Raw genomic sequence first — 8,891 nt, forward strand, 5'->3', positions numbered from 1 at the left:
TATATATATAAAAGATACTTCTGCAACCGCTACTGTTCCTGGGCTCCCTCTCAGCTCGCCAGAACAAACCAACCTGCCTGTGCTCTCCTCCTCCATCTATGTTCATGGCAAACAAACCACCCACAAAAACACACCCACCCACCCAAATCCCTAACTGCATAAATGACTAACAAATCAACAAAACAAAGTATAAGTACATCCTCATCATTACCCAGATGAGATTTGTGGTTGCTGTCCTTGTACAACTCTTTAAGAAAAAGAGAATCATTCCACAATTTCTGAGGAATCCAAATTCTGTCTCTTATCAAGTCAGAATAAAATGGGGCAAAGGGTTGCAGATGAGGATCAAGAGAGAAGAAAGGAGAAAAGGATTTAGAGAAAACAGAGAGGAAGGAGTATCCCTAAGAAGAGCCTTCACTATCACTTCTTGCAGGCCCTCTTGGCACTGGACTTGGCTTTGGGCTTCACTAGTTTGGCCTTCTTGGGCTTGGATGCCTTGACAATCTTGAGTTTTCTGGTTTTGGGGGGCATGACAGCCAGCTTCTTCTTGACTGGGGCAGGGGCTTTGGGCTTCTTGCTTGGGGTTTTGGTGGCAGCCTTCTTGGGCTCCATGCCTTCTTTGGTGTGGCCATCTTCTTGACTTCCTTCTTGGTCTTTTTGAGGGCCACTGACCTGTTGGGCTTGTTGCTTTGGGCCAGACAGAAGGACCCTCAGGCACCTACCCCTTTGGTTTGCTTGAGGACACTGGTGGTCACCAGGAACTTGGTGGACTACTTGATCTGGGTTGGTGTTCTCACCCACCTTGTAGTGAGTCTTGATATACTTCTGGATGGATTGAAGGGAGGGGTCAGCATGGTTCTCCTCAGCCTGGACAGCAGCCATGATCACATCTGAATACTCGGGGTGGTCTATGGACTTCTTAGAGACCTTGGCTCACGTGGGTTTGTCCACAGGAGTGGATGTGGAGTTCTTGGTCATGGTGGCCTGACTGGTCCTAATGTTGAAGCCACCTTCCAAAGGTGTTCCCACAGTCAAGAAGGCCAAGAAGCTGGCTGTCACACCCCCCAAAACCAAAACACCCATGATTGTCAAAACCAAGCCCATCAAGGTGTCCAAGCCCAAGAAGGCCAAACCCGTGAAGCACAAAGCCAAGTCCATTGCAAAGAGGGCCAGGAAGAAGACGTGGTGATGAAGCCTTTTCTTATGGACACTCCTTCCTTTCTATTTTCTGTAAATACATTTCTCCTTTCTCCTCTCTTATCAGCCCTTGTTGGAGGTTGAGCAAAACCTGACTCAGGATCTGCCCTCAGGCACATGACCAGCAGGCCAGTCTAGAGTACAGCTGTCAGGGATGCACGCAAGGGGCTGCTGCCTCTCCTGCTGGGCACGGGTCGTGGAAGGGCTACCAGGCCAGCTCTGCATGGTGGCCTGGCTGCACCAGTGTGCTCTCTGCTCTGGCACCTGGCTCAGGCTCAGGTTCCTGCTCCTGCTCTGGCTCTGCACGTTCTAACTCCCTTTTCCCAGTTCTGCATCTTCACTGTGTTTTTTGAGGGCATGAAAATATTGAAAATCTATTCCTAGCAAATTTCAAATTAATTATTAAGTATGGTCACCATGGTCTACATACGGATAGGTAATAGAATAAATTTATGTAATGCATATGGCATATATTTACATACACAAAACACCACATTTTCTTTATCCATTCATCCATCTATGGACACTTAATTCGATTCCATATCTTAGTTGCTGTAAATATAATGCTGCAGTGTACATGGGAGTGCAGGTATCTCTTCAAGATACTAATATCAGACCCTTTGGATACATGCTCAGAGGTGGGAGTACTGGACCCCATGGTAGTGCTATTTTTAATATTCTGAGGAACCACCACACTTTATTTTATAATGGCTTATAGTAACTCATACTCCCATCAACAGCACACATTGATTCCCTTTTCTCCACATCCTCACCCAACACTTGTCAATCTTCAACTTTTTTTGATAATAGCTCTTCTAAGAAGTGTGAGATGATAGCTCATTGTGATTTTGATTTTCAGCCTTTGAGGATTAGTGATGTTGAGCATTTCTTCATATACCTATTGGCCATTTGTATGACTTATCTTGAGAAATGTCTTTTGACATGGGGAAAGTACTTTGCTCGTTTTTTCATTGAGCTACTTGTGTTTCTTGCTATTGAACAGTTTGAGTTCCTAATACATTTTGGATATTAAACCCACATCAAATGCATGGTTCGCAAATATTTTCTCCTGATCCATAACTGTTCTCTATACTCTGTTGATTGTGTCCTTTGCTGTTCACTTCTTTATCTGGTTGCGAAAGTCTAAGGGCCCTGGTACTGAAAAAGTCAAGAACTACTAGGTTAAAGTAAAGAGCCTCTGCAGTCCTCAAATGCAGAGCCTAACATGTAAGTGAAACTTAATTGGCTCTATATTTGTCCTAGTGTCACCCCAGAGGGAGTTGGAAACTGGGACAGGAAGTGCTATCATGGGATATCCTTTGGCTGGCCACTCTCCCTTGCCATCATCTTCCCCCAAACACATTCAGATGAACATGTACATACACTCTAACTCACAGAGCATGACTTAAGGAAATAATTCTGGCCCTTCTCCCTCTTCCAAACCTCCTGTGAAGAAAAAGGAGACCGATGTAGGTGACTACAGAATGTTTCAATCAGAGCTTTTACTCCTACCAAACAACTACATTCTGGACAACATTGGCCATGCAAAAACAGCCTCCTAATGATCCACTTTTGAAGGGAATACGATGGGTGATCTATCACAGTAAAGAGGAAAAAACATCTCTCCCTTCTGAAAAAGATCTCCAAGGTGGCACCACTTCAATATTCAATTTTGCCCTCTAGTAGCTTATTTTAGAGCAAGGCTTCAGAAATTTGCAATGTCTGCCCTATCTCTCGGTGGTTGCATTTTGAAGAGCTGCTACTTTCACAAACATCTTTTAAAGAAGATAGAACAGCCATTGGAATTGCGTGGCATATTTTTACAGACATAATTGATGATAATCTCCAGAGACAATTTCAATTTCTTTTCACTTTGCAAAAATGTTATGACCTAACTCTAAATGTTCCTTTGCTCAGTAAGCAGTATGTCACCTTCAGACTCCCTGTGAATGTGTTATTAAAGAGAAAGAACAGAATCACTGAAAGATTCCTCTCATCACCCAGCTAATTACAAAGAGGAGTAAATCACTAAACATTGTGCCTTAAATATAATAAAGAGAATCATTTAGCAATGCAACAGGAAACTGCTCTCTCAGCAGGATAATGACATACAAGTTTAGGTTCAGGAAGTTCACCTCAGTGCTTACTATCACCATCACAATCTTATATTTATTATTTATAGATCACTTTAAGTGCTAGAACTCTCAGAGTACACCCACTGTTCAGGTGCCCATGTGGGTCCTACTTAGGTAGTACTGGCCAATAAAACACAGGACTTAAGAAAAATCCTTATTGACTTCAGTTGAGCCAGGCATGTTTGTGATTTTCAAGAACTGGATATTGTTAAGAACCCAAAAACCTTTTCAAACAAGACTGACTTCCCTTCAGAGATTCAAGACTAAAGTTTTGCCTTCAGATTCCTCATTGCCTGCAAGAAAGGCCCAACCTACAACCTACACCCAAGTCATTTCCTGGATAGTTACTTTTCCTTCCTTCCCTAATTATGACAAAATTTCTGTGCACACTAATTCTGCCTCCTTCAATCAGCCACGGTTGTTAAAACTACCTCCTACCAAGTGGAGCAAGTTTGGCTTGTAGATGGAAGCCAGAGGTTAAAAGCCCAATTTGAACAATTAGTTTGCTGTATGTCCTATTAATTGACTACTCTCAAGTCCAGTTCCACCACCAGAAAAGTCACTAAAATGATCATGGGTGGAGTTGAGTAGAAATGGTAAAGTCTCCTAGAACCACTATGTATCCCCTCTTCTTCTAAGCAATGTCAAAAGTATAAAAGATGGTCATTCCAAAGAAAAAAACTTCCTGTTTTATAGTTCTATACCTCAATACCAGCAAATAATATTTAATGGGGACCACTTTATCCCAAAAGTCAGACTCCTCTGGGTGCTTGTAGGACCATATTTTGAAATCTCTATCCAGATTAAGGCAGGCCCAATGCCTTACCTAATTACCACATAGGGCTAGCCAAAAGGGGTTTGAGTTGTCACTGGTAGCCCCATCAACATGGCCAGGATTCTAAGTTCTGCCTGCCAAGGGCACCCCAGCCCCAGCATGGGAGGCCCAAGCCCATGCTTCTGTGTGGCCCTAAGTCACGCTTTGCTCTAGTGCCTGGATCAAGGCAGGCCACAGGCACCAGCTGCTCTCTTTATGCAGGATGCCTTCCTGTCTCGTATCTGAGCCCAACCCTGGACATTGTTTATGTGGCTGGGTCTGAACACTTGGCCTCTGTATTTTCTTCTAGACTCTCTTTTAGGATGAAAAACTGAAGGCAGGATGATCATGGAACCGCCACCACAGCCAGCCTGGTCTGCTTTTCAATCATCTCCCAGCATCCCCCACGGCCATGCCCACTTCCGGTTGAATGTCTGGAGTTAACAGCTTCTGGATTCTGTAACTGAGCCCCAGCATGCCTTGCACCTGAGCTGGGACATAAGGGTTAACACTACCAACTTACTTTGCCAAACTGCAGACTCAGAGAGCAGCTGAATAAGCACATGTTTTAAAATGGTAATCAGGGGATGTTTGAAAGAGAAGTGTATGGGAACAGTTGGCAGGATATTCCTTTCCATGAGAGTAAACTGTTGTCATCCTGATGCCTGATTTTACTTTCTAATCCACTCCACTTTTCTGTACTGTGTGTTCTAGGGCCTAAAGATTTCTTTTCAAGTTACCTTAAAGCAAATGGCACTGTGAACCACTTAATTTAGAGCTGATAAAGTACAGGGCCCTGAGAAACTTTATTCAGAGAACACAGGGTGAAAAGCACTTCTGACAACTTGTGATCTGTCGGGTGGAAACCAAAATCAATGAAGGGATGATCTCACACCCTGACCTGGGCCATTTCACAGCTCCGTGACTGGCTGCACCTAATCTCTTCCCGTAGAGTACCCATGCATCTTCCTTACACCCCATCAACCTGGAGCCTTCCCTCTGCTCTTCCTGGGACCACCAGGCAGCTATGTTCCATTGCCCATTCCCATTCTGCATGGAAGCAAAAACAATCACCAAATACCTGATTCACCACCCTTCTTCCATAAGCCTTGAATTTGCTTAATTCCCATACTTTGAATATGCTTATAGAGCGCTTTTATAGTCTCATCATGCTTTGCCTACAGCAGGACCAGAGCTATTCCAGATTACTTCAAAGGATTTAATAGATAATCAATAAAGACACTTTTTCACAGGCAAGGGAAATAAATGGATAATCCATGTTCTGATGATACCAATCCATTTTGCATGGCACTTGATCACCATAAAAGTGCATTGGCAGGTATTACTTAGTCATCTTGCTTTCAGAAATTTTCTACAATGTAATTAGGACAATATGGTACCATCTACTCAAAAGATGAGAATATTGAGACCTGGGAGAGTCAAATGGTTTGTTCATGTTCATACAGCTGAGCCAGGTCCAGAAACAAAAATCTTCACTCAAAGAGGTGTAAGAGAAAAATCTCAAAAAGCAAACATTAAACAGGAATCCAAGGCAATGATTACACACACATTTGAGGATAGCCCTAGGCAGGGCTGCTAGGAGGTATAGTGAGGGTTGGGCCATTTCTATACCTGTGTTTTAATTATTCTGTTGAGATATATCTATTTCCTGCATGAAAGTGACTCAGGCAAGCTGAGCACTCTCTCTTCCATCACCATGCCATTTCTTGATCAGCCTTGACCTTGGGGTCTTCCCTATGTCATTTTCATTAAGAACTAAACAATAGTTCTATGACCTCATTTTTAAAAGGTGGTCAACTTTAGCCTTTCCCATCAAGAATGAGGGAAGGAGTTGCTTTCCATTAACCATTTGCTTTACTGCTCAAGAGAGGCAGGTGTGTGGGGATCCATGGGGCTTTGCTCAGACACTTTGGGTTCAGATGGGATCATCAATCACAAAAGCTACCTAGTCTGGGATGCTCCCTTGCTGGGACATGTGACTTCGGCACAGCTGGACCCTTCAAAACTGTCCGGGCATTGCTGGGCCTGGGCCCAGAGATGCCCGCCCACCTGCCAGCTCCTGGTAGGCCCTTGCAACTGTTTCATTTACCGTTTGGGACAATTCTCCACAGGGTTCAGGAAACCGCATGCTGCTGTCCCACTCGGCTCCACTTCCCCTTCCAAGCCCTAATGAGGTGAGATAATGGATGCAGGAAAGTGTGCAAATGCAAATCAATACAGAACATATGCTCCAGGTCCCTCTGCGACCTCTGAGCCAGGAGAGGAGAGGAGAGAAAATGCTTTAGGAGTATTTCTAGACCAGAGCCCCTTACTATCCTCTAATGAATTCAAAAAGTTGTGAAGCGATAGCTTCCTGGCCCCCTTTGCAGCCCCAGCTCAGAGAGACAAATGTCCAATTTTGATGGCTTTTCAGGCCTGGCTCTATTTCTCATTAGTCTTTACCTCCTAACACAAAATAAATCGTCAGTGTAGAATGCGGCAGAGAGATTTGGCACCAGTTTCACCATTTTGCTTCTGCAAATGTCTCAGTATCAGTCTGAGCATGAAGAGGCAGGCCCTGGGCTGGAGAAAAGAGGCAGCCCCGGGCCTCTGGACCTCCCCAGCCAGGCCTCTTGGCTCCTGCCTTTTGGCTCAAGCAACCCAGGCAAAGGGCCAGGCAGAGCTGGGCTTTCTGCCCGAGCCATTGCGTCAGCAGGCCCAGCGGGCTATGCTGCTGGCCAGAGAGGTCTCCGCTTTCCGGAGTCCAGGGTACAGAGAAGTTGGCATGGCCGTCTCTTTGCTGGCCAAATATTCTGCAGAGATGGCTTCTGATGGGTCCTTTCAGAGCTCACATGAGACTCTGATCCAAACAGAGGAAGCAAACCAGCATTTTCCTGGGCTGCCTGCTCTGTACCCCATCCTTACCTCAAGCTAGTGTGGTCAGCACTGCCAACCAAATTACAGGTGAGAAGAGGAGACTCCAAGTGATCAAGTTAACAGTGGAGGTGGGCGACAACTCAGATCGGCCAGTCTCCCGCCTGTGATCATTTCCACTGTATGATGAGGCATTTCATGAATCTCCTGCGGTCATGGTCGTGGCCTTTGTCAACTGAGCACTCTGTAACTGTGCTTTAGCTCCCTGCAAATGCCCATCTTGCCTCTTCTCAGATCTCAAGCATTTTGAAAATTGATCACAGGACTTCTGCCATTCCACCTGTAGGCCCTCATCTCAAGTCTGTCATTAGGGAGAATGAAATGACAATGATAATAAGCCTGACCTCAAAAACTTCAAAACCTTTCAACACATAGAAAACTCCTCTTCATCCAGAGTTCTCAGAAAAGGGTCAAGGGCTACTCCCCAGCGCAGCTGATTGAGTACACAGACTCCAAACCTGGATACCTCTCAACCAGATAGGTGACCTGAGCTGAATGTCTTACCGAAAGAAGCTAGAAAACCTAGAGGACTGAACCTCATGTTCTTCCCTCATTGAATGGGATAACAGTGTCTGTCCTAAAGGGCTGTCAGGAGCATTGAACATAACATGAGCTGGGCCCTTGCAGGCAGACTGTCTCAGTTCATGTCCCCCAACCCACTACCTACTGGTGGTACAATCGAACTACTCATTACCTAACTACCGTGTGCCTCGGTGTCATGAACTGTAAAAGAGAATTTCATCATTGATTGTGCTCACATATAAAGTTATTATGAAACTGTAGGAATTAACATTTTGAAAGGTTTAGAACAGTGCTGGCTCAAAATAGTGCTATGTGAATTTAAATTAAAATAAGTAAACAATGATCACAAAATGCATAGTGACACACAGGAAGCACTCTACAGAGGCAGCCATGTTTATAAGCAACCTGCAAAGATTGAGAATGTCATATCTCTAACTCCCAACAGCAGCCCCTGTTCTGATTGCTAACTGAGCCATCTGCCTTAAGGAGGATGAGTCAACAGGCATTTCTCCAATGTATGGCGCTTACCCAGACTCAGGCACGACTAAGGAGCTCAGACTCCACGCACTGCTCCTCTGGGGCTGATGCTCACTGAATTAGCTGCAGATGAGTTAGTCACTCTGCCTTGGGGCAGCCGTCTCTCTGGACCGACATGTGGGTAAGATTCCAGCAACAACAGCCGGCAAGCCTTCCGAACGTCCCTGGGAGGATGTCCACTCTTTGTTCACTGGCTTTGAACACAATCCAGTAGCTCTTCTTCAAGTCCAGTTTATTCCTCCTCAGGGAGAAGTTAATTAACACCCCCTTTGACAACTTTAATGACTTGTAAAATTCTTTGACATAATGCCTAGATACAAACCTGTTTATTTTGCTAAGAGTTTACAATGTAACAATGTGGTTTGAGTTTCTAGATAAGAAATGATTGGAGACAGAGGCCAGGGCTCACCCAGAATGTTCCAGTGCTAAAGGTCAGCCAGCATGTCTGTAAATATAGTTTTGGACAAACCTGGCCCTGACATTTGTAGGTCCCCAGACTAGAGTATAAATGGGGTCCCACTGGTAAAGGAATATGTTCTACGCTCCTACTTTGACAATGATAAGGTGATACAGTGGAGAAGGTCAGATGCAGGCCTTTAAGGACATACCATTACGGCCATGTCTAACACACTGTCTCCAAATCTACAACAGTCTCTCTTTTCTGATATGTCCTCAAACCCTGTACCTTCCTGCTTCTCTTCCCCAGTAGCTTCCAACAATTCTACATGACTTGAAATTCAATGTCACTGGTC

General features: G+C 44.7%; 1 long non-coding RNA gene and 1 pseudogene across 1 annotated transcript in view; both read right to left on the reverse strand.

Moving 5' to 3' along the window:
- The window catches only part of LOC125612974, a 23,549-nt gene extending 15,040 nt beyond the window's left edge, over positions 1–8,509 (reverse strand). The window contains exon 1 of the long non-coding RNA XR_007343471.1: positions 8,131–8,509. This is a non-coding gene — a long non-coding RNA (uncharacterized LOC125612974). The remainder of the gene's footprint in view (positions 1–8,130) is intronic.
- On the reverse strand, positions 421–978 carry LOC107144914 (annotated as a pseudogene).
- Positions 8,510–8,891: the final 382 nt, after the last annotated feature.

The sequence above is a fragment of the Marmota marmota genome, unplaced genomic scaffold, assembly GCF_001458135.2.
Source record: "Marmota marmota marmota unplaced genomic scaffold, marMar, whole genome shotgun sequence".
Taxonomy (NCBI): Eukaryota; Metazoa; Chordata; class Mammalia; order Rodentia; family Sciuridae; genus Marmota; species Marmota marmota.